The 27,581-nt window shown below is 33.5% G+C and overlaps 1 protein-coding gene and 1 non-coding gene across 2 annotated transcripts in view; one reads left to right on the forward strand and one right to left on the reverse strand.

Annotated features, from left to right (window-relative positions):
- Positions 1–27,581, reverse strand: part of Immp2l (inner mitochondrial membrane peptidase subunit 2) — an 892,224-nt gene that overhangs the window by 561,622 nt on the left and 303,021 nt on the right. The gene's annotated exons all lie outside the window — the stretch shown is intronic.
- Positions 24,634–24,740, forward strand: LOC124992079 (U6 spliceosomal RNA). Its single transcript, XR_007110074.1, has one exon. It is a non-coding gene; the product is annotated as a U6 spliceosomal RNA (small nuclear RNA).

Below are 27,581 nucleotides of genomic sequence, written 5' to 3' on the forward strand. Positions count from 1 at the left end.
GGAATATTAGTCTAGAAAGGAAAAGACTACACTGTCAACATAGTAAACCATCTACTAATATATGCGATTGAGTTTAACTAGTCAGATCTTAACTATCAAAAATGAGTTTTATATGGAAATTTATAATTTACTCTGAAATTAGTAAATATCTAATTTATTCTACTTTCAGACAACTGAAAAGAATTAAAAGCCTTTTTATGAAGTCTGAAATACTGAACTAAACCCAGTAAAACTAGAACTTTTATGTGTGTTAGAGGTACCCTTTCTGAAAGTATGTTTCCAAGATCACCTGCAGTATATGAGTTCCAGGCCCACTTAAGAGTTCATGAACTACAATCTCTGGAAATAAGGCCCAGGATCCTAAATTTTAAACCAATCATCTAGGCATTTCTACACTGGTTTGAGCCACCACATAAATTTTAAATAAACATTTCAGATATTTCTGCATTGCTATTTTTAATGATATCACATCAATTCTAATAGAAATAACTCAACATAAAAAATTAGCCCTTCTAATGTCAGGAATTGTTATGTACTACTCAAATTAAGTGAGTCACTAGTCCTAACGTTATTCTTAAGATTTCACAGTATGCTTTATCTTATAAAACAATGAAATCACATCCTATTTAATACAGTTTTCTTTTTGGCTTAGCTGTCAATATTCTATGATCTGAAAGCAATGTTCAATTGAACCAGATGCAATAGCCATAAACAAAACCACTATTTTTTTCAGATTTTTTTTTTAATCGTAAACAAATGGGATACATGTTGTTTCTCTGTCTGTACATGGCGTAAAGGCATACCATTTGTGTAATCATAAATTTATATAGGGTAATGTTGTTTGATTCATTCTGCCATTTTTTCCCTTCCCCCTCTCCCCTCCCACCCTTCCCCTCCATCTATACAGTCCTTCCTTCCTCCATTCCTGCCCCCCTCCCTAAACCCAACTCCAACCCCAACACTAACCCTTCCCACCCCCCATTATGTGTCATCATCCACTTATTAGCGATATCATTCTTCCTTTGGTTTTTTGAGATTGGCTTATCTCACTTAGCATGATATTCTCCAGTTTCATCCATTTGCCTGCAAATGCCATAATTTTATCACTCTTTATGGCTGAGTAATATTCCATTGTATATATATATACCACATTTTCTTTATCCATTCATCAATTGAAGGACATCTAGGTTGGTTCCACAGTCTGGCTATTGTGAACTGAGCAGCTATGAACATTGATGTGGCTGTATCTCTGTAATATGCTGATTTTAAGTCCTTTGGGTATAGGCCAAGGAGTGGGATAGCTGGGTCAAATGGTGTTTCCATTCCAAGTTTTCTAAGGAATCTCCACACTGCTTTCCAGAGTGGCTGCACTAATTTGCAGCCCCACCAGCAATGTAAGAGTGTACCTTTCTCCCCACATCCTCGCCAACACCTGTTGTTGCTTGTATTCTTGATAATTGTCATTCTAATTGGGGTGAGATGGAATCTTAGGGTGGTTTTGATTTGCATTTCTCTTATTACTAGAGATGTTGAACATTTTTCCATATGTTTGTTGATTGCTTGTAGATCTTCTTCTGTGAATTGTCTGTTCATTTCCTTAGCCCATTTGTCAGTTGGATTATTTACATTCTTGGTGTAGAGTTTTTTGAGTTCTTTATAGATTCTGGAGATTAGCGCTCTATCTGAAGTATCATTGGCAAAGATTTTCTCCCACTCTGTAGGCTCTTTCTTTGCACTGCTGATAGTTTCCTTTGCTGAGAGAAAGCTTTTTAGTTTGAATCTATCCCAGTTATTAATTCTTGCTTTTATTTCTTGTGCTATGGGAGTCCTGTTGAGGAAGTCTGGTCCTAAGCCGACATGTTGAAGCTCTGGACCTACTTTTCTTCTATAAGATGCAAGGTCTCTGGTCTGATTCCAAGATCCTTAATCCATTTTGAGTTTAGTTTCGTGCATGGTGAGAGATATGGGTTTAGTTTCATTCTGTTGCATATGGATTTCCAATTCTCCCAGCACCATTTGTTGAAGAGGCTATCTTTTCTCCATTGCATATTTTTGGAACCTTTGTCTAGTATGAGAAAATTGTATTTATTTGGGTTTGTGTCCGTGTCCTCTATTCTGTACCATTGATCCACCTTTCTATTTTGGTGCCAATACCATGCCGTTTTTGTTACTATTGCTTTGTAGTAGAGTTGAAGATCTGGTATTGCGATACCCCCTGCTTCACTCTTTCTGCCAAGGATTGCTTTAGCTATTCTGGGTTTTTTATTCTTCCAGATGAATTTCATAATTGCTTGCTCTATTTCTGTAAGGTACATCATTGGGATTTTAATTGGAATTGCATTGAATCTGTATAGCACTTTTGGTAGTATGGCCATTTTGACAATATTAATTCTGCCTATCCAAGAACATGGGAGATCTTTCCATCTTCTAAGGTTTTCTTGAATTTCTTTCTTTAGTGTTCTGTAGTTCTCATTGTAGAGGTCTTTCACCTCTTTTGTGAGATTGATTCCCAAATACTTTATTTTTTTCGAAGCTATTGTGAATGGGGTAGTTTTCCTAATTTCTCTTTCTGAAGATTCATCGCTTATGTATAAAAATGCCTTAGATTTATGTGCATTGATCTTATATCCCGCTACTTTACTGAATTCACTTATGAGATCTAAAAGTTTTCTGGTGGAATTTCCTGATTCCTCTAAGTATACCATCATATCATCAGCAAATAGGGATAGTTTGAGTTCTTCTTTTCCTATTCGTATCCCTTTAATTTCTTTGGTCTGTCTAATTGCTCTGGCTAGAGTTTCAAGGACGATATTGAATAGAAGTGGTGAAAGAGGGCATCCCTGCCTTGTTCCAGTTTTTAGAGGGAATGCTTTCAGTTTTTCACCATTTAGAATGATATTAGCCATGGGTTTAGCGTAGATGGCCTTTACAATGTTAAGGAATGTTCCCACTATCCCTATTTTTTCTAGTGTTTTGAGCATGAAGGGGTGCTGTATTTTATCAAATGCTTTTTGTGCATCTATCGAAATAATCATGTGATTCTTGACTTTAAGTCTATTGATATGGTGAATGACATTTATTGATTTCCTGATGTTGAACCAACCTTGCATCCCTGGGATGAAACCCACTTGATCATGGTGCACTATCTTTTTAATATGTTTTTGTATGCGATTTGCTAAAATTTTGTTTAGAATTTTTGCGTCGATGTTCATTAAGGATATTGGTCTGAAATTTTCTTTCCTCGATATGTCTCTGTCTGGTTTAGGAATCAGGGTAATATTGGCTTCATAGAATGAGTTTGGGAGAGTTCCCTCCTCTTCTATTTTCTGGAATACTTTGAGAAGTATTGGAATGAGTTCTTCTTTAAAAGTTTTGTAGAACTCGGCTGAGAACCCATCTGGTCCTGGACTTTTCTTTGTTGGAAGGCTTTTGATGACTTCTTCTATTTCATTACTTGAAATTGGTCTATTTAAATTGTGTATGTCCTCCTCGTTCAGTTTAGGCAATTCATATGTCTCTAGAAACCTGTTGATGTCTTCGAAATTTTCTATTTTGTTGGAGTATAGATTTTCAAAATAGCTTCTAATTATGTTTGTATTTCAGTCGTGTCTGTTGTGATATTTCCTTGTTCATTCCGAATTTTAGTGATTTGGGTTTTCTCTCGTCTTCTCTTTGTTAGTGTGGCTAAAGGTTTATCAATTTTGTTTATTTTTCGAAGAACCAACTATTTATTTTGTCAATTTTTTGTATTGTTTCTTTCGTTTCAATTTCGTTGATTTCAGCTCTCAGTTTAACTATTTCCTGTCTTCTACTACTTTTGGTGTTGGTCTGTTCTTCTTTTTCTAGGGCTTTGAGCTGTAGTGTTAGGTCATTTATTTTTTGAGTTTTACTTCTTTTATTAAATGCGCTCCATGAAATAAATCTTCCTCTAAGTACCGCTTTCATAGTGTCCCAGAGATTTTGATATGATGTTTCTTTGTTCTCGTTTACCTCTAAGAATTTTTAATTTCCTTCCTAATATCTTCTGTTATCCATTCATCATATAGTAGCATATTGTTTAATCTCCAGGTGTTGGAGTAGTTTCTGTTTTTTACCTCTTTCATTAATTTGTAACTTCAATCCATTATGATCTGATAGAATACAAGGTAGTGTCTCTATCTTCTTGTATTTGCTGACATTAGCTTTGTGGCATAATATATGGTCTATTTTAGAGAAGGATCCATGTGCTGCTGAGAAGAAAGTGTATTCGCTCTTGGTTGGATGGTATATTCTATAAATGTCTGTTAAGTCTAAATTAATGATTGTGTTATTGAGATCTATGTTTTCTTTGTTCAATTTTGTTTGGAAGATCTGTCCAGTGGTGAAAGAGGCATGTTAAAATCACCTAGTATTATTGTGTTATGGTCTATTTGGTTTCTAAAATTGAGAAGGATTTGTTTAACATACATGGATGAGCCACTGTTTGGGGCATAGATGTTTATGATTGTTATATCTTGGTGATTTATGCTTCCCTTAAGCAGTATGAAATGTCCTTCTTTATCCCTTCTAACTAACATTGGCTTGAAGTCCACATTATCTGAAATGAGGATGGATACTCCAGCTTTTTTGCTGAGCCCATGTGCATGGTATGTTTTTCCCCATCCTTTCACCTTTAGTGTATGGGTATCTCTTTCTATGAGGTGAGTCTCTTGCAGGCAACATATTGTTGGATCTTTCTTTTTAATCCAATCTGCCAGTCTATGTCTTTTGATTGATGAATTCAGGCCATTAACATTCAGGGTTATTATTGAGATATGATTTGTATTCCCAGTCATTTGGTTCATATTTAAAATTTTTGACACATCTTGGTTCCTCCTTTATTTTAGGATAATTCCTCCCTTTGCTGATTTGCTTCTTTGTTTTTTATCTCTTCCTCATGAAATATTTTGCTGAGAATGTTCGGTAATGCTGGCTTTCTTTTTGTAAATTCTTTTAGCTTTTGTTTATCATGGAATGATCTTATTTCATCGTCAATTTGAAGGTAAGTTTTGCTGGGTATAAGATTCTTGGTTGGCATCCATTTTCTTTCAGAGCTTGAAAAATGTTGTTCCAGGCCCTTCTCGCTTTTAGGGTCTGGATTGAAAAATCTGCTGATATCCGTATTGGCTTCCCCCTGAATGTAATTTTTCAGATTTATAGGAAAAACTTCCTATGTTTTTAAATGTTTTTTGTTGTTGTTTTTAGAGTTAATTTGAAATTTATCTCAACTCATTAATGGAATTAAATGAGATATAAATCTTAAACAAGCAAACGGTCTTACAGTGATTCGAAAATGATACAAGCAAGGGAATATCATTTAACTTCTTTCAGAAGCCATAAATAGCTAATGGAAAATAAATTCACAAAATATACTTGGGATCTAATTTTTAGATTATGATTTAATGCTTGCAGTGTTTCTTCACTTGGACTAAAGAATTACAGGACTTATCTACTACATTTTTCCAGTCAATTTTATCATACCACATCTTCATCATATTAAAATAGCATAGACTCACAAAAGAAATAAATATTCAGGTTAGAGCTATGCTTCTATTCACTATGTATTCTATACATATTATAAAGTATGATACTTTATATGTATTTTAAGACATTAAAAAATAAAGATTAAAATATGGTTTATCTTCTAGACAGAAATAAGAAGTTAGTGTTATAATAAAATCTGATGATGTTCATAGACATTTCATAAAATTTTTGAAAGATTTGAAGACATGGAAGCTAGATTTTAATTCCTCGATTACAAAGATTGTTCAAATATAGAAAATTCCGAAAAGCATTTTGTGATATATTCATTCAAGATAAAATGTCTTCTGAATTAAGAAAAGTTTTCCAGAGAAACAGAAAAGGCAACAGATGGACTGATAGATAATTAGAGAGGCGGATACATATAGAGAGGTGGATACATATAGAGAGGTGGATAGTACAGGCACATACACAGGCATTTATTTAAGGTATTGTCTCATCTGATTCTGGAGACTAAATTCCATGACCTGCCATCAGCAAGCTGGTGACATACGAAAGTCAACAGTGTAGTTCAAAGACCTAAGACCAAGAGAGCCAAATGGTATAGATTCCAGTGTGGGTCTGAAGACTTGAGAAGCAGCAGAACTGAGGCCATGAACAGACTGATGTTCCAGCTCAACAGTGAAGCATAGTGAATTTAATCTTTTTCCATCTTTTGTTCTATTCAACCCATAGCAGATTGAATGATTAGCTTACTCAGTTCACCATTTCAATGCAAATCTCTTCCAGAAAACATTGATTCATAAAATAATAATCTGATCATTCCTTTGCCCAGTAAAATTGACACATATAATTAACCGATACAAATGCAAATAAAGAATATATCAAGAGCCTATACAAATATCACAAATAAACTAATCTTTAATTATATTACCATTAAAGTAAAAAGAGAAAGAAAAATATTATTCCACTCTTTATGCTCATATTGTACTTAAGATCATAGTTAATAGACCATTAAACAAATTAGAAGTATATGAATTTGAAATCACTGTCCGTATCTGTAGATATAACTGCACAAATAGAAAATTTTAATAGAACAAATAGAAAAAAAGAAGACTTCAAAAATTATCTGGTTGAGAAACTGAGGTTGTGACTCAGTGTAGAGCACTTTTCTAGCACATGTAGGCCCTGAGTTCAATCCTCAGCACCACATATAAATAAACAAAATAAAGGAATTGTGTCCACGTACAACTAAAAAACTACCTAAAAAATTATCTGGTTGAAATATAAGTAAAGGAAAACAACAGACCTACTATATTCAATTAATAAGCATTCAATATTTTTTAGATTCTATATATAATAGGAACAATAACAACTATAATGAAAATGTAGTTCTGGGGGAAAATGTACATAGTCACATTATGAGGAAAATGATAAATATTAGCTATATGTAATGAAAAGTTATGCCATGTTCATATATGGGAAGAATACATATTATAAAGATAGCAAATTTTTAGCATTAGTGTATCAAATTTCAAGTAATTCCAAAAAGTGTTTTTCATAGAAGTTGATAATCTATCTAATACTGAAATTTATTCAAAAGTCTGAAAATCCAATAATAATGACAATGATTTTGGAAAAGTAGTAGAGTGTACAATGTAGGAAACTTTCTTCTATGAGATGTTGAAACTAACATTATTAAAACAATATGACATTGGGGTGGAGAATGACAACTGGATTAACAGAACCAAACAGAAAGCAGCGGAACAGATTCACACCAACATGGACATAGTATAAAACAGAGGTGGCATTACAGATATGTGAGGGAAGACAGGAGAGAAAACGCATCCCTATACTAATTTCAAAGTAAATAGGGATTTACTTTTTCTGAATATTTCCATACTGATCTATAAGGCTACCTCTAATACTTGATTATAATGACCCCCTAATTCCAGATTGGTTGGACCTAAATATGAAAAGCAAAATATAGAAAAATGTAGCTTTATAACATAAGAGTAAAAAACATCTTAACTAAGAAAAATATCTTATGTCAAGCACAAATAAGCAAAAAGATTATGACATAGAAATAAGCATTTTAATAAGAAAATGAGAAATATTAAGCCAGTGACTAGGATATTTTCAAAACTTATAATTAACAGATGATTATTATCCAGATTATAAAAGGGTTCATACAAATCAACAATGATTTTTCAAAAAGGGTGTAACACCAATTAAGAAAATAAAAGTAGGAAAAAAATATTTCACAGAAGAGAAATAGTAAATAGGCATATGAAAAAAATATCCAGTTTCAGTCATAATCAGGGAGATATGCAGTACAACTTCCAGATAAGTTACACAGAATAAATCAATCTATCAATACCAACTTCTGTAAATTGAAATTGAAACTTTCTTATAATATGCACAAAATAGCAAAAGTACTTCTGAAAACAATGTGGCAATATTTTAATGAAGTTGAAGAAGCACATACATTAGACCTGGCAATTATAGTAGTAGGTAGATGCCATAAAGAAACTGTTGCTCTTATGCACAAGTATATATAATAATGTTTGTAGTGACAGCATTATTCATAGCAAGAATTAAAAGAAACCAACATAGCCACCAATAATAGAATGCATACATGATTTTTATATACTCAGTAATGCATACTATATATCATAGACCAAAATTAGAGTTATATGAGTTAACATGGATAAATAAAAAAGCAATGCTGAAGAAAAAACTTACAACAGGATACAGAATGATAACAAATTTTATTAAGAATTAAAATATAATGGTACTATATGTACATCAATAAAAATATGTGCATCAAAATAGAAAAACACATTATGCAAAATGAGCAGGAAATTCAGAATAATAATTAACTCCTTATATACAGTGGTAAGGATAGCCTTAGGAAAAGGTATCCAGGGAACTTATCTTCATAACTTTCTATTTCTTTAAGAAAATATAGCAAAATGTTAAATTATAGATAGGTCATTATTCACTATTATTTTCAGTTTTTCAAATATTTTCTAAAATATTAAGGAAAAAAGAATTTTAAAAGTCTAATTAAAGTGAACTCTCGAAAGTTCAATTCAATCCTCTTGGTTGAAAAAGAGTACCAGAAAGAAAGAGAATAAATGAATGCTTAATTAATTTCTACAATATGCAAACACTCTTTGCTATTATAAACTCTTCAAAACCCTTTTTCATTAATTCCCACCATGTACTTCAGCCTTTTGTAATATTAATCCCAGCATATGATTATAGATTAGTCAGTCAACTTTACTTTCTCACAAGCTTAATTACCCAGCAAATCTCCAACCTTTGTATTGTTTTGCCTTATACTGGCTATAGAGTTTATTTAAATTGCTTCCTGCAGTTCTGCTTACAACTAAAATTTCATACCTGGGGTTAGCTGATATTTATTAAGGTTAAAAAGGTATTAACCTTCATGGTCACAACAGAATTCTGAGCAGTACTGGGCCTTTTCTGAGACCACGGCTCTTATGGGTACCTGTCATTTCTTTCACTACTATTTTTCCATCTCATGATATGGAATGATAACCAAAAGTGCTGCATAGATCTGGAAGAAAACTATGAAATATATTTTAAACTGTTACAAGGGAAGAAAGAGATATACAGTGGAGGAATCAGAAAGAAAACAGCATCTTGGGTCTGCTCTGCCACTCACTCCTGTGTGGCCCTAAGTAACCCACTTCCCCTCTTTGAACCTGGTTCACTCATGTTGAAACAATGACACTGTCCTGCTAGTCTCACAGGCTTGGTGTGAGATATTAAACAGAAGACATATGTGGAAGTACTTGAGAAGTATAAGGCGTTCCAAAGCCACAAAGTGGGAATTTCTAGTACTGTGATGCTTTTAGAACAGAAGACTGTGCTAGTCAATGAAACTCTAAAATTATCTGAAAATTTTCATTAGGGAAAATTAGCTTGGTGACCTTTGAAAACTATTATTTGTCCATGAATAGTGAAAGTGTCACTGCAGAATTTACAAGAAAAAATAGATAATTGTTGATGATATTTTAGAAAGGAACTTTGTTAAAATTAGGAACAGTCAAGGAAGTTGAAGAACGGTTTTAGAGTGCTATATTCCAGAATTACTCCAGGACTAAATTAAATGGTGATTATAATTTTACAAAAATTAAGATGGAAGCTAACTGGAAGGGGTGGCAAAATAGGGAATATCAAGTGATTTCCTTCCTCAAAGAAGGTTCTAAATGTTCATTCAATGGATTTATGGGATGCCGAAGAATGCTTCAGGAATCCATGAACTAAAAATCATTTTCACAGTGTTCAACCACAGGTTTGCAAAATCCCCAAGTACTATTTTCCAATCCCAAAGAAAGAACTTAGAGAACATGACAGAGGAGGTTTGGATATTTTATTACTCATGCAGTCCTCAGCGATGGTAGGTTGGGGAAACATAGAGAATAGGTTGTATGCCCACTGTCCAGATGAATTTATCTTAATGTTTTATGAATACATTCTTTTACTTTACAACCAATGTCCCTCTGCTTTGTTCCCCATGGAAAGTGTGGAGACAAGAGAAGTGATCAGTTTCCCTTCTCCTTACATACTTCATCACATTCTTGGAAGTTCTTTTTATCTCATAACAAGGAAAAACAAGCTTTTCTAGGCTTGATACACAGTAATACTAAGATGTTCTGTGTCTGCTTTGCTATGTTAATATTTATACTGAAGTTGTTAAAGCACTAAAGAAGAATCATTAGTGTCTTAGCACAAATCAAACAAACAAAGTCCTTGTAGTCTTCCACAGCATTTACTTTATTAAAGCAACAAACAAATTAAAACGTTCATTTCATTTAAGAATACCCTGACTGAAGTAATAAAAAAAATTCTTAGTCCTACCATATGTCAAATCAAGTTCACTATATTTTTTTATTTTGTGTAGTGAAATGACAAATATACATGAGGCACTTGGTTATCACAAGCAACAGAATTCATGTGGCTATTTAAGTTGTGAGCCACATTTTCATGAAACACCATTTGTACTTGAAGGAACAGCTGACTATTCAAACTTGGGTTTTTGGCAGACATTATTGCAAAAATGAAGTCAATCTGACACTTCAAGAAAACAACTGACTGTATCCATTGCCAATGATAAAATTAAAGCTTTTTAGAAAAAAATTAGATGTGCAGGGAACTAGTATCTGTTACTGTGACAGTTAAGAGAAAAACTTACAATGACATTATAACAGTTTCCTAAAACAATGACTTTTCTTATGTGATCACTGATGATATTAACAAATGGGATTTGTTCATACTGTACTAGGACATGTGCCAATATATGGGAAATCTATGTAACTCTGATAATCAGTACCTTCCCAATGACCAACATATGACAGCACGATATTTCTCATGGGTAAAGAATTTATTCATAAGAATAAGATGACTGGGTGTGGTAAAATATGTCTATGATTCCAGTGAGTTAGGAGGCTGAGACAGGAGGATCATGAGTTTGAGCTCAACAACTTAGTGAGACCCTCAACACATTAATGAGACCCTGACTCAAGATAAAAAATAAAAAGTGCTGGGGACATACCTCAGTGGTAAAGTGTCCCAGGTTTGATCCCAAGTAACAAAAAAAAATACAAGATAAACCAATAGATTTTAAACAAACAATGCACAATTTCATTTTTTTTTAATTCTTTATAGTTGTAGATGAACAACATGCCTTTATTTTATTTTCTTTATTTTTTAAGGATTGAACCCAGTGCTCTGCCACTGAGCTACAGCCCCAGCCCCATACAATTTTCATTTTACAGTAATAAAATTCTGCTAATTGTGAAGTTAAATATGGAAGAAATTTTAACTACTGACAACAATAAAAACAACAAAAATTTAGATTATGAACTTTGGGACTTTTTTTTAGAAAAAGCATTATCAAGTGGGATATTTTTGAGTGCACAAAAATTGTAACAATCTTCTAGAAAACTAGCTACAAAGAAATGGAAATAACCTAGCAACAATATAATGGGATAGAATGAATAAAATTACAGGGGAAACATATGTGCAAGTTTATGGGGCAAGATGATAATAAATGCAGAAGACAGGGAATGCAGGTAGAACGGAGAGGTGTCTGGTACACAGGCATCCCTGATGAAATGGGATATCATATGTCACGAGCAGCAAATACTTATTGCTTTGAACTCCATACCCTTGGACAGATTGCTGCAATTGGGAATCTTTCCATGTGAAGGTGTAGAGGGACATGCCCATTTGCAGGTGCTCATTGTTAATGGGTAGATTCCATGCCGGGTGTGGAATTTATGGGTTAGACAGCTTTGAATTCAGATGCCTGCTGCCCAGGGGTAAAAGAGATACCAGTGCCCCAACTAGCCTTGTGGTGCCAGCTGCCTGAAGGAAGAAAGAGTCACTGCCCCAGTGGTACAACCCCACCAGGACAACTTTCCCATAGCCTCTGGCTTCTCATTTACCTTGAAGAACCCCTCCTCACCATAAAATTCCCTTGGTGTGTTTCACTATACAGAAAGCATTCATGGGCCCTTTTCCTTTGTTAGGATCAGACCCATCAGGTCTCTTCCACCTCACAAGTCCCTGTTTCGAAAAATATTTTCCTGCATCTTTTGCTTTATTTCTTGATATTACTTTTTCAAACTTTTAATTTCCAGCGGCCCACACCTCTGAGGGTTACTTATTCCATCCCTGTGCAGAAGAGTGTAATGGGTGAGAGAAGAATGAATACCAAGAAAATGCTAAGGTGGAAAATGGAGAAGGGGGATTTAAGCACAATGCATTCAATGGTTCCAGTCATCATTCTGTGGCATTGGTGACAGTGCAAGCACTGCCCCACACCACTGCCTGTAAACAGCCACCCAGTGCTCCATTTATACCAACACGCACTCTCAGCCTTCTCCACTATTCCATTACCACTGCTTTTTTATCCTCTTCCCTTTCTCTATATTTCAGCTCCTCACCAAATTACTACTCTAAGAGATCACAAATTTCTGTCTCTAGCCAACACTTGTTTCAAAAAAATCAATAAGCAAAGAAGGCAGTAGGATATATTACAAAGATTCCCGCTATTTTCTTTTAGGCTTAGACTATAAGAGTCAGTTACTTTTATAGAACCCAGGAGGAAACCCTCCTCACGGGTACTAGTTCTGTATGAAACCACATCTACAACTGCCTTTGCCATTCCCAAAGGACAATGTTAAAAAGGGATTGCAAGGAATATATGTGTCTACAAAAAGTCAGTGCCTATAAAGACAAAAACTGAGTAGAAACATTTAATAAAGCTGCTGTCATATGCTATATAATCCAGCAACAAATCACCTCTAATACTGCAAGCATGCAATAAACATCTGATGCTCAGTACAGCTATCAAAGGTATGTTCATCAAATGTAATTATCTTTTTATGTTTAAACATTTATCAATATTAATATTTTTATAAACAGAATTCCACGATCTATCAAATTTTAAAATAATTCATTATATAGTAGCCTATTTTAAAGTTAATCCAGAGGGGTATATATAACATTTTGAGTAAATCAATACCTTTGAATGCTATTTGGAATTTTTCTGCTGTCAATCTGTTGTCTCATTAGTTGTATTTGTTAGAGAGCCTAACATGACATACTTTAATTTTAACAGCATGTAGAGATTTCCGAAATGCTTCCATTGAAATCTAGCCCCAGGCCACTAAAACCTATCAGAAATAATGTCAGAACCGACTTCAGAAAGGCTAACCAGGAATTCCCTCATTAAGAGATTATCTGCTGTTGAAATATTTTTGTCTTCATGTTGGGGTAAAATAAAACTTTCTGTTACACAAAATAATTCTCCTTTTTGAAATCCAAAGGAAAGTACTATCCTCCACAATGCCAGCATATAAATAAAAGAAACAGACCTAAAAAAGTGAGGACAGGAGTACTCAGGATGTGGTGGAATGAAACATGTCTAGAATGGGCATACTTAACTTGATAAAGTAAACACTACTTCTGTCCATTTAAATCAAGAAACCAGGTTAAAAAACCAAAATGGTCCTAACAAGAAACAAATTTCATTTCTAAAAAGCAAAAGAGTCAATGATCAAAAGGTATTAAATGTGGAATTATCTCCCCAAAACCAGAAAATACTGGAATTCAAGCACAAGAACCATGATAGCTACACAATGGTCCTTGGGACCAGATGGCCAAGGTCAACACAGTCCCTTAGTTCAGTTCTCTCAAGTATGCATTGGAAGCATAAGAGGACTAGGGTACAAGTTAATGAAAATATCTATCCCGAAAAACTGACCACACACTGGAGGAATTCTCTGAGTTTTGCATGTGATTTCTTATTATGCAACAATAGCATTTATGCCCCTGAAATTTTGTCCAAAATACCTAAATATTCTATAGTTTCTTACAGAAGGAAGAACTATGATTATCAATTTTAAGAGAATAACAAAGGTCTTCAACCATCTCAGGTGAAAGACATTTTAATATGTTGTAAAATAATGAATATATGTAAAAATAAAGGGTAAAATAATATATACATTTTCTTGAAAGGTATTTCCTTTTGACAAAGAAAACAACAAGTGCTAGTTAGCAATGCCAGTTTTTTAACCACCTGCTATTAATGTCATAGTAACCACACTAACAATGTACCACTATACTAATAGTCTAAAACCCTTCAGTTCTTCTACAATCTTCTTTGTTACAAAATAACTTCTATCTACCCTGATTACACATGCATTCTAATGAAAACACTAGGTTTTTTTTTTCTTTTTCTTTTTTCGGTACTGGGGATTGAAAACAGGGACATTCCACCAATGAGCCACATCCCAGCCCTGTTTTGTATTTTATTTAGAGACAGGGTCTCACTGAGTTGCTTAGCACCTCACTTTTGCTAAGGCTGGCTTTGTACTTGAGGTTGTTCTACATCAGTCTCCCAGACACTGGGATTACAGACATGGGCCACCACCTCCCACCAATAATAATTCTTAATAATCATCTTTACAATACTTTTTTTTAAATCTACTAATTTAATAATCCTTAATTTTCTTTTGAAATGAAATATTGAGACTATTAAAAAAAAAAAACAGTAACAACAACTTCTCAACCATGGGACAGAAACCTAGGACACTTATTAGCTCAGCAATTGAAAATCACAATAAGGTGATTAAGATAACTCCTTCCTCTTACAGTCAAAATCCCCCATGGTTTCTAAAAGAATGTGCTACAGCTATTTCGAATGTGGCCAAACTACCTTACCCTATTTCCCATACTCCACCATCTTCTTCCATCTTTCTAGGTTAATATGTGGTAAGTGTTCAACTTATTGGGAATGATTCCAATGAATTGGAATTAGTGAAGAATTTCCAGGATGTCTGACTAAAAGAGAGAAGGAATTATGTGTACACTGAAATATTCCATATCATTAGTACACACAGGCTTTCCCATTTTAAAGACAAATGTTTGGCAAAGTTCAATTAGAAGCATCCTTTTGTTCACTATGGAAAATGATTCTAAACTCTATCTAAATACCTGGGAAATGTTACTTATATAGAGAAATGCTCAGAAAAAGCCCAAGCATAAAGAACTGAAGATTATGTAAGCTTTGGTAAACCTCTCTGTGCTACATTGTCTCAGCTCTTAGATGTAATTCCAAAAAAGACCCTGGATGGTATGGAATGGGCTAGTATATGGTTTATTTTCAGCTTTATGGAACAACAGGGATTTGCAAGCTTTAATAAATTCCCAGCTATACCCACAGAAGATCTCTTTGGACTTCACCAAATAGAAAACAAACAATAATGAGTTGCCAGGGTGACAGGGTCTTTATTTGTTATGATGGCATAGAAAAAGAAATGTGCACCTAGGGCATTTGTTTTAATCATGAAAATGGAGCAGCTAGAGCTCAGCATACTTCATCACTGGATCATTTCTACAACCAGCTTAATTAATCTGAAGGACAGTTTCTTGTCTTGTAAATAATTCATTTCTTCAGTTTATAAGTACCTGTTGAGATCTGGTATGAACTTAAATCTTAGCAGGGTCTGTCACCTCTAGACTACAGAGGAATCTGAGGGCTAAAGAGATTTAAAAGAGAAGAAACACAGAAGGCAGAGCAAAAACATTAAATACTTAATTTAACCTTATTTTTAAGACAGTTTTGATGATAGTGTTAATAAATTCATAAAGGTTTTGTATAAGTCAAAAAATTAAATAATTAAACATCTTATTTATCTTGTATCTTGAAAGAAAATAAATATAGGACAATGCTGGTTCTGTTTTACAGGAATCTTTAGACTCAAGTGGTAGTATGTTCACTTAATCACATTTTTTCACAAATATTTATTGATCACCGTGAAGATACCAGGTCCTCTGCCAAGTTATTAAGATCTAGTAATGTTTAATACCTGTGCTCATATAGCTATAAATTTAGTGAATAGGTATGAGAGAATGAGAAAGAGTAATCAAACACAAACATTAAGAAGTATGCAATTACAAACTAACATAAGATCTAAAGGAAGGAATTGCTAACAAACCTGTCTTTGACTTGAGGTGACAGAGGAAAAGGGATAAATAAAAAATTGTTTGAAAATGAAACTGTTGGGGTTGAGAGCTAAAGAATGGGTCTAAGTTAACAAAGAAGGAGTAAGATCTTGACAAAGGCAATAAAATGTATAGAAGTCTTACGGTATTTGTAGGATAGCATTATAGTTTGGATCTTGAAAGTTCCCCAAAGGCCTGTGTGTTAAAGGCTTGGTCCTAGCCTGTGGTGCTACTGGGAAGAGGTGGAACTTTTTAGGTGTGACCTAGAAGAAGGAAGTTAGGCTATTGAGGGTGTGCCATTGAAGGGGATAGTGGACCCCTGAATCTTTTTTCTCTATCTTGCTTCCTGGCCACATGAGGTGAGCCTATGTTGTATGATGTATTGTGCCACACAGGTCCAAAAGCAACAAATCAAGCCACCATGAACTGAAAGTTCTAAAACTACAGGGTAAAATATAATCCTTTCCTCCTTTTAAGTTGATTATCTCACATATTTTGTCATAGCAGCACAAAGCTGACTAACATAGTATTATGATTTGGATATGTGGTGTCTTCCAAAAGCTCATGGGTAAGACAATGCAAGAATGTTCAGAGACTAAATGATTCGATTATAAGATCAGTGACTAATCAGTGGCTTAACCCACTTGGATGGATTATCTGGGTAGTAACTATAGGGTGTGACTGGAAGAAGTAAGTCACTGGGACCTTATATTTTGTACCTGGTGAGTACATCTCTCTCCCCCCGCCCGCCCACCCTTTCTGTTTGTCATATCCTAAGCTGCTTTCCTCTACGATGCTCTTCTGTCTGATGTTCTACCTCACCTCACGCTCAGACCTATGGAGTTTTGAGTGACCATGAACTGAAGTTCTGAAACTGTGAACCAAAATAAAACTTTCCTCCTCTAAATTGTTCTTATCAGATCACAGAACCAAAAACTAACATACAAACTCATGGGCAGGGTATGAAGAGGGGAGGAGGTCAACAAATTAACAATAAACAAGAACATCAATGAAGCCAAAATGTAGACAATAAAATGGAAGATAGGTTCAGATGAATCTAAAAAGGACATCTACCTGAAGTCCTAATATGGCAAAGACACTTAGTGAGACTGTCAGTGGTCATGTAAGTAGAATTGGTATTAGTACAATTTTAGTTATTCTGTTGGTAAGAGAAATTTCTATGTAAATTAGGAAAAGGTTTATTGGGCTAGGAAGAGAGAAGGAAGTAGAGAGGGGCGAAGAGAGACTGAAATCAGGCAAGCCTTCAGATGAAGTCAAACCATACATGGACGGAGAAGCACACAAGACCCAAGTGATTTCCCCAAGGACCATACACTGTCCTCAGGTCTTAGGCCACATGAAGAAAAGCCAACTCTGAAGCTCAATAATTAAGCATGTGCAATGTTACTGAACAAGTGGAGGAAACTGGTGAAAGCATGAAGTACTTAAGCAAGAGGGAATTTCAAGTTGTCCTGAGGAACAAAACCATTTTCAAGACAATAGGACCACAAAACAGAATTACAAGGAGGTAGTTTAACAAATAAATGCAACTGGAATCTGTTATAATAAAGTAGGTTTTAGTTTCAGACAATATAATACAAAGGAATTATGTGAGTTTCAAATGAAAGATATGCTTGCCCACATCAGCTCATTTAGACTAAAATATTTAAGACATTGTTAGTTCAAGGATTACACTGTTCCACTAAGCCAATAGGTAATATGTCTGTCTTTCATTTCACTTTAGTATATTAAAAAATAGTAACTATGAAAAAGATTGGGTTTTCATTTTGTAAAACAATATTTCAATAAAAAATGGAAATTGACTCCTACTCAGCTTTTATTTTCTTTTTAAAGAGAATGTAGTCCATAAATATTGATTTAATAGAGATATTATTAAAAGACTTTAAAACAACAATACACTTAAGATTTGAACACAGCTAAACAAGTAAATGTGTATGTGTGTATATACACATTTATAAACATACACAAATGAAAAAAATCTATAATACTGAAACCAAGAATTGTCCAAATATTCTATCAGCAATCAGATTACTGGGTTTATCTTTGCAAATACTTAATAAGCAACAAAACGTAATATGTGTCTTTACATGTGTCTGAGGTAAATTATTCCAATATAGTATATTATTATGTTCCTACTATAATAAATGCAGGAATGCTTAATTAACTTCACTCCGTACTGTCTACAACATAGAAATAACCAAACAGCAAAACCTTATCTTGCTCAAACTTAGCCTTCACTCCAAACCACCACAGATCTTTGATTCTTCCAAAATACCCAGCTTTCCCTCACACAAATATTTATAGAGGCATTCCTCCAAATATTTACCAAGAAAAACAACTGCTAATCACCACCAGCTCTTGCTGAATGCTACCTCCCCAGTGAGGCCTCTCGCTTGGTTCATTATAAAGTAGGCTGCAACTTCCCTAGTAATACATCCTTCTTTCCCTTCATAGCAATTGTCAACTCAGTGTGCTTATTTGTTTAATCTGCCTTTCCCAACACAGTCTAAGTTCCATGAGGGAAAATATTCATATCTATTTATCCACCAGCAACAACACATATTGTAGGAGTTTAGTAAACATTTTTCCACTGAAAGAGAATGAATGAATGATGACTGAGTAGCTGAAGTAAAATAAAGATAGAGAACCATGAATAAATATGTATTATAATCTTCATTAAAAAGGTCTGTAAGTACAGGCACTTCAAAAATAACCAAAACACTCTTCTGAGGGCTTCTCAAGGAATATCATATGATACAACTGTCAAGAATAATATTTTTTTTTCTATATGGAATACTGCCAAATTTTAGTGCACTATCTAGGAAGTCAATCTGAGTTTATCTAGCAAGTCAATCTGAACCTTAAGACAATTCCAAATGTAAAACAGGAAAACAGTTCTCAAAAATAAAAACTATACTAAACAAAATTACTTTCGCACACACAATTCAGTATCACAAATGAGGCAAAAGAAATGACACAGCCCCATTGATGTTTATAGCAGCTCAATTCACAATAGCTAAACTATGGAACTAACTTAGTTGTCCTTTAGTAGATGAATAGATAAAAAAAATGTGGTATATATACACAGTGGAATATTATTCAGCCTTAAATAAAAATTAAATTATGGCATTTGTCAGTGAACAGATGGAATTGGAGAATATTATGCTAAGTGAAATAAGTCAATTCCAAAGAACCAAAGGCCAAATGTTCTGTCTGATATGTGGATGCTAATTCACAATAAGAGAAGGCAGCTAGGGAAGTATAGAGGTACTCTGGATTAGAAAAAGGGGAATGAAGGGAAGAGAGAAAGAATGGAAATAGGAAAAATAGTAGAATGAATCAGACATTACTATTCTATATGCATATATGTTTGTACTACCAATGAAATTCTACATCATGTAAAATGAGAAAAATGAGGAGTTATACTCCTTATATGTATGTCAAAATGCATTCTATTATCATGTATAACTAATTAGTACAAATAAAAAATAATTTAAAAAATTAATAAATTTTTTAAATTTAAAAAATTTAATAAATGTGGAAAAGATGAATAAATGTTAAGTATTTACACAACTACTTTACTCTTCTAAGTGTATACAAGTAACAAATAATAAAATGATAATTTAACAAAAAATATTCTTTTTTGAACTTCATATGAGTCATAATATAGAATTTTTTGCCAGTATTTTTATATCTATGGTCCTAGGAGCAGTTCATAATGTGTCAACAAAGAATCTTCAGTTTAAAGAATAAATGTCAATAGAAAGAGCCAATACATCTCACAGAAATGTATACACTTAACCTATTTCATCCACCATACTGATTCATTTAGGAGGGAATTTAAATAAAAAAGGAAAGTCACTTAGTCGTGTAAAAATTTATAACCTACTGAGAGCCCAGCTCAGTGTAAAGCTACATAGGTTCCAAAGATGGACTGGAAAGGCCAGTGCTCAAATCTGCTGGATCTGGCTCAGAAATTTTCAATTTCTCAAATCAATACATTTCTTTATTCTTTATGTTAACCCACCTTGCATTAGATTTTCCACTCTTCAAATACAAACCAACAACAAATACTAAAGAGATTCTAAACCACTCTTCCTACTTATAGTCATCAGTTACTCCTCCATTAAATACTACAGAATAATTTCAGAATGACAGTTCAAAAATGAAAATCGGATTAGGTCATTCACTCTACAATATATACTCATTTATAATAGGAAATCGAAACTTCTATAAATTATCCCTATTACCTTTACAAGCCCATCCACCACTTCTAATTCATACCCCTATAAGTCAACAATTCTGACCTTTACTTGTTCTTTGAGCCTAGAATTCTCTTCTCAAAGTCAACTCCTTAGGGAAGGAGTTTCCTTACGCCTCAGCTTATACAAATGATGTTTTGCTGTTCTTTAAAAGCATCCTATGTATAACTCAATCATAAAACATATTTCACTGTACTGCAACCTCTGCCCTTCTAGGCAGCAAACCACCCCCATTAAGGTAACCAACCTGAGGACAAAATCTCTCTTATTTCTATATTCCTGTTGAAAATACTAATCCTGACTCATCTTTGATGGCCAGTAAAGACTAGATGGAAGTACATTTTATCCAGTGAAAGTAAATTTCATTAAATTAAGGCAAATAACCAAGTTTTAAAATAAATAATTTCTTTATATAATAATTAGAAATATAACTTCAATATTTGAAACAACAACTTATTATTCTGAATAATTGGTCTTATATATTTGCTTGGCTGATTTGTATGAAAAAAGAAAATATGATCTCATTTTTAAAATGCCAAATTTTACTCCACAAATCAAGTACCTTAAAATCTCTGTTGTAATAGCATTTGATGCAAAATACTTTCTAATATTCAAACAGAATCAGAATTTGGGGGAAATAGCATATGAAATCAGAGATATTTGACCAATGCACTATATGATCATTTCACTGAGATGACTAAGAAAAGAAAAATATCACCAATAATTATTTTACTCAGGGTGCAAATTTTTTTTCCAAAATATGAATTTTAAATTTGAAAAATAAAGATTCATAAATGTGTATGTTTGATTAATGTCAGAGCAAACATTTATTGATATTTAGTGCCAGCCCTGATAGCATGAACTTAATAACAGAAGTGTTATTCTGAAATCCATATTCGACTTCTATGAAATAGCTTAAAAACCAACCAATATTCTGACTATTCATTAGAAAATGATACCTATAAGTCTAAATGTAAAAATTAAGAAATTACAAATATGGAATATAATTTCTATGCATCAATTGTAGCGCCATCTTGCATATTAAATATTATGCTTATTCAGTAGTTAAAATTGCCCTCTGTAGGCAGAATTATTTGGAGAAATGAAGGAAGATAATTTATCCACAAATTAGTGACTTTAATATAGATTAGAGTACTCATATAATCAGTGCTATAAATTTTCAAGTATTGCTATAGTTACATTTCACAAATCTTGATGTTTTCATTGTCATTCAGTTCAAAATATTTTCTTCATTTTTTCTGATTTCTTCTTTAACATGAGTTATTTGTAGAAGTATTATTTTATTTCCAAATATGTGGGAATTTTCAAGGTGTTTGTTATCAATTCCTAACTTAATCCCATTAAAATCAAAAGCATACTTGATATGATATACATTTTTATTTTATGGAGTCTTATTTTACCCCCAGAAAATAGTCAATCTTGGTAAATTTCCTATGTGCTTGCAAAGAATGTGTTTCTTTACTGTGTTGGGTGGAGTATTCTATAAACGTCAGTTGTACCATGTAAAAAGTGTTCAAATATTCCATATACGTACTGATATATAAAAAATTTACTCTCTACTGTTCTTTCTTCCTTTTATAATGTTTCCATCTGATAACATTTTTCTTTTGTCTGAATCACTTCTTTAACATTTTCTTCACCACAGGCAAGACTGAGTAATTGCTTCAACCTCGATATGCATAAATAAGTTTTCTTTTCATCTTCACTTTAGAAAGATAATTTCACTAAGTTGTAGGATCCCATATTAGTGAGGCTGGGGATGTGGTTCAGTGGTAGAGTGCTTGCTGAGCATATGTGAGACATTGGGTTCGATCCTCAGAACCACATAAAAATAAATAAATAAACAAAATAGAGTTGCTATGTCTATCTACAACTCATTTTTTTAAAGAATCCCACATTGGTTGTTTCTCTCTTTTAAACCTTTTAAAATGTTATTCCCTTGTATCTGTATTATACTGTTCCCAATAAAAAAAAAAAATTTCTTGCCATCCTTGTTTCTCTGTACTTTGTGTCTCTTATCTGCCTTTTAAAAAATATTCTCCTTATCAATGGTATTAAGAAATTTGATTATGATATATCTTGCTATCTTTTTCTTAACCTTAGAGTTCTCTTAGTTTCTTGGATCTGAATTTATAGTTTTTAACTTTTTTCCCTCTCTCGTCCATTATTTTTTTCAAATATTTATGTTCTTCTCCCCTTCTCCCTTCTCCTCCTCCTCCTCCACTTCCACTTCAATTACATATATACTGAGCCACTGGAAAATGTCCCACCAATCACTGATGTTTATTACTCATTTTTCTCTCTGTGGATCATTTGGGTAGTTTCTGTGTCTATACTTTCCAGCTCTGTGATCTTCTTTTTATGGAGTATATTATACTTTACATCCATCCAATGAATATTTCAGCTTAGACACTGGTTATTCATCTCTACAAGTTAGATTTGTATATTTTTCATATCAACTATAATTAGTGTATTCAATCTTTACTTTCTTGAACAGATGAAATTTAACAGTAAAGTTTTGAAACTTCTATCATTAGTATGTTCTATTTCTATCATTTCTAGGTATTGTTTGTTTTGTTAGTTTCTACTCATTTTGAATCATGGTTTCCTGTGCATTTACATAACTAGTTAGTTTTATTAGATTCTAAACATTATGAACTTCACCTTTTGGGGAACTGGATATTCTTGTGCTTTTAGCCTTCCTGAGCTTTGTTTAGAAAACAGTTAAGCTACTTGGCAACAGTTACTCCTTTAAGGGTTTGCTTTCAAGTTTTATTAGGAAGAACTGAACCAACCTCAATTCTAGGCCTGAATTTGTTTCATTGCTAGGGCAGTGGTCTATTAAATGACTTATTAATTATGAAGTTTTTCCATTTTCTGGATGATACAAACATGCATTATTACTCCGTGAATTCTGAGGTTTGTTCCCTCTGTTCCTTTTGGGTAATTAGGGTTTTAGCCATTTATACTTTCCTCACATGCCAATTGGTACACAGCAAAAGTATCCAAAGGTGCCCTTCTTTAAATCTCTATAGTTTTGTTTCTGTATCTCTCTCTACTCCTATACTCTTTCCTGCAAACTTTAACTATCCAGACCTACCCAGACGCCCAAATCAGTCTTGTGAACCCTGGGAATCTGTCAAGTTTCACATGGGTTGCTCTTCCTGTGCAGAGGACTGGAAAATATCTCTAGGCAATAACCTGGCATAGTTATAGGACTTAATTCATTTTTTCCATTCTTAAAGAATCACTGTTTTTAGCTCTGTTGCATCTAATGTGTGAAAATTAATTTTTTACATATGTACTTGTTCATTTTAGTAATTTTGAGACAGACAAATCTAGTCCATGTAATTCCATCTAGGCTGAAATATTCTAATACAATATAAAATGGACATAATTTGGTCCTAGAAAATAAGAATCTACAACACTGAAGTTTCTGAAAGTTAGATTTTGTGATAATGTAAAAAAGACAAAGGAAAGAATATATAATTCACAAAATAAGAAACATAAATATCATACAGCCACGTCAATGTTCATTGCTGCTCAATTCACCATAGCCAGATTGTGGAATCAACCTAGATGTCCTTCAATTGATGAATGGATAAAGAAACTGTGGCATATATATACAATGGAATATTACTCCACCATAAAGAATGGTAAAATTATGGCATTTGCAGGCAAATGGATGATATTGGAGAATATCATGCTAAGTGAGATAAGCCAATCTCAAGAAACTAAAGGACGAATGATCTCGCTGATAAGCAGATGATGACATATAATGGGGGGTGGGAGGGGTTAGTGTTAGGGTTAGGGTTAGGTTTAGGGTGAGGGTTAAGGAGGGTGGCAAGAATGGAGGAAGGAAGGACTGTACAGAGGGAAAAGAGGGGTGGGAGGGGTCGGGGGGAAGGAAAAAATAACAGAATGAATCAAACAACATTACCCTATGTAAATTTATGATTACACAAATGGTATGCCTTGACTCCATGTACAGAGAAACAACATGTATCCCATTTGTTTACAAAAATAAAAATTAAAAAAAATAAATAAATAAAAAATAAAAAAAGAAACATAAATATCCTATTCGAAGAAGTTAACATTTCTATACCCAAGCAAACTGTCTTCCACATATTAAGCCTAAAATAAATGCTAAGTATTGAGTGACTAAATCTTAAAGGCAGTTCATAGTTTCTTTTTTTGATACTCATCAAAATTAGAAAGGATAACTCATTTAAAAAAATGGAAAAAACTAATGCTATCCTGAGCCTTAAAAACCGAATAATCTGTGCTCACTTCAGCAGCACATAAACTAAAAATGGACCAATACACAGAAGATTAGCATGGCCTCTGCAAAAAGATGACACACAAATTCATGAGGCATTACATATTTTTTTTAAAAAAACTGAATAATCAATCTGATATCCTGTAAAAGATATTTCATAAAATTATATATTGTGACTTGTCCAAATTGACTGGAAGAGTCTTTTCCTATTAGATTTTATGATCAACACAGCACACTCACTGACTCAATATTTTAACTTCCTCTGAAATAAGACACATAACAAAAAGATATAAAAGGAAGGTTTTAGAGTGATAATGACCCCATGGAATACAAAATATCAATATGTGAAAATTATTTAAATATATTTAAACAAATATAGGTATATTTAAATAATTCATAATAGTATGTAAAAAAAGTCAAGATTTTGCAACTAGACCCAGCTTAGATCCAAATTTTGTCAGTTAGTATCTATCAAACCTTGAGTAAATTCCTTAAATTCTCTGCAATTTTCACAACTGTATAATAGACACAACAAAATTATCTTTCAAATTACTCTGAAAATTAGATGAAAATGCATACTATGTATCTATAACTACAGTAATAATAGCTTTCTCTGTTAGGGTAAAGAACTGTACAAAACATTAAGATACCCACCGGCTAGCTTCAGAAGAAGATTCAAGCTTATTGTCACTATGCTCAAAGCAACAGTAACCTTCCCAAAGCTTCTGAAAATCATAAAATGATTTATAAATCATAAAATGGTATATATAGTAACAAAACATCTGTCTCCTATAAACTTGAACTAATTCTAGGTCTCTACAAACTGGAACTTGAATGACTGATTCAAATTCATATTCTGATCAACATTATCCTATACCAAATTTATTAATCAAGCTACAGCTATGAGTAACTATACTTACTATCCCTGGAATCACCTCCCTCACTTATTTTCTTTACCCAAATGTCACCCATAAAAGTCAGTAGTATCAGACCTCAAAAGCCTGCATTCAGTCTCTGAGGCACTAATTTCTCCAAAGCCTAATATATACTAATTAAACATCATACATACCACTTTCTGTTAATTTTCATAGACATTCAGTATAATTTCAATCTCAAGTTCTCATACATAATAACAAAACAAAGATGAAAAGTACAAGAATTATGAACACTTCCTTGGCTGAATTCATCATATTTACCAAACTCTATAAAACAAAAATAATATTCTCAAGGCAATATATTAAATTTAGGTCCACTTGACTCTGACAGAATTAGACAAGTGCATATCACAGAATTTCAGCCTGGTAAGACCAACTCCTTTTATAATCTCTTATCTCTGGTGATCCTTTATGAAATCCAGAAAACTTAATCTTCTCCCATATTTTCTCAACTGCTTATGTTTTACTGGCAAAGTCCACTAATTGGCAAGAGGAGAGCTATAGCCACTAGAGAAAATGGAATGGAATAAAATGAGTCAAAGCAACTGATTTTGTTTCAATAGTCTGTTAAATCTGCACAATGAGTAATCGTAACTCTTCTTATTAAATGTAATTAAGTGGTATTTTGTAATTTCTACTATTAAAAAAAGGGATCTTGTATACAATAAAATACCTTTTGTCCTTAAAGAGGAGTAGTAGAAATAGTCACTAATAGTTACTAACAATCACCATCTTATTTTCACACTAATGTGTGGGTAGTCAGATGTTGGACTGTTAGCTGCGAATGTCTCAGTGTGTTAGGAAAACCTACAGGTGTTTTGGCCTAGCAGGGACACCTGCAGGATGGAGCATTCCACTTCAGCCAACTGGTAAGACATGCCACTTCCTCCCCAAATTGACTTCAACGTTACCAAAGGAACCCATATAGGAACCTGGTGGTCTGATCCCCGATGTCACATTGTGATTGGGCAAGAAACCTGTAAAATGTATAGCTGCTCCCACAATAAACAAGTTTGCAAGCTGCTCACCACAAACTTGCTTCCACCCAACTCCCGGAGTCTGGGTCTTGATTCTGCACCAATTACCCCATGTCAGAGCTAGTCCGGCACAAGAAAAGCAACAATAATGAATGCTTTAAAATTGGCAATAAATAGACTTCTCCATTAGTAAAATCAATTACAATTTCAATGAAGTTGTGATAGTGGTTATTAAGGAAACAAAGTGCATCAATAATATAGAATATTTCCTTAAGGATGCACTGTTTCCACTATGTTTCCATTTCTCCTAGTCAAAAATCAATGTTACAGTAGGCTACAGTACTTGCCAATTTCACCTAACTAACTGAAACTCAGCATTCCTTCAAAATTCATTCTTCTAGCAAGAGTAATTTAAGAATTTGGCTTATTTAAGTTGGTGGTTTGATTCAGACACATAATCTAACCATGAATTGGAAAAATTATTACACATAGGGAAAAAAAGACTGCTTTTATTAGCCTTACATCTGTTTACAACATAGCCAATTTTTAAAGAAGGACAGAAACTGCAATCAATTATTAGATACATATTCACACCTGTTGCCTGTCATGTTTCAAACCCCTTAGGTGTGAGCTTTAGTCAAGGCAAATAAAATGAAGAAGGACCAGCTGCAAAAATGGATTTTGTTCTCATTTGGTAATTAAAAGGAAGAACTGTACCATGTGTTGTATACATGACACTCCCATTATTTCATATCGGGGATGCTTCCATTTTCTTTTAACAGATCTGTGATACTGTCAAGTCTATTATTAGGGCTAGCTTTTATAGGTGAGGTTATTGACCTAATTTACATGGGTAGTCTGTCCAATTATCATTGCTACATTTCTCCCTGAAGCATAATAGTCTAAAATTAAACAGAATCATTCTCATTCCAATCCCTATATTTAAGTCTCTGCCACGCTGTCCTACTCAAGGCAGGCCTTGTCTTAGAAAGACAGAGGTGTTATGAACACAAGATGCAAACCATAGAGATCAAAAACT

Source organism: Sciurus carolinensis, chromosome 8, assembly GCF_902686445.1.
Source record: "Sciurus carolinensis chromosome 8, mSciCar1.2, whole genome shotgun sequence".
Taxonomy (NCBI): domain Eukaryota; kingdom Metazoa; phylum Chordata; class Mammalia; order Rodentia; family Sciuridae; genus Sciurus; species Sciurus carolinensis.